Genomic DNA, 302 nt, shown 5'->3' on the forward strand with positions numbered 1-302 from the left:
GATGAACAGCAACTTCTTTTTTAAAATGCCAAATACATATTTTTGACATTTTGAAGTGTACAGTTTCCAATTACGTACAATGGATTTTGTACACGGGTAAAAAATTGTCACTTACAAGCTTCATGGTGAGAATGTCTGAGCGTCGCAAAGAAGCAGGATGGAATGTGCTCAGATCCTGACGGATTCGAAGCTTATATACGTGACAGAATGAGTCACTTTGTGTTTCTGAAACCACGAAAGACCTTTTCGAAGGACGCTGTCCTGTACAGGAAAGATTGTTTAACAGATTTCTCAACATTAAT

The sequence above is a fragment of the Penaeus monodon genome, chromosome 29 (assembly GCF_015228065.2).
Source record: "Penaeus monodon isolate SGIC_2016 chromosome 29, NSTDA_Pmon_1, whole genome shotgun sequence".
Taxonomy (NCBI): domain Eukaryota; kingdom Metazoa; phylum Arthropoda; class Malacostraca; order Decapoda; family Penaeidae; genus Penaeus; species Penaeus monodon.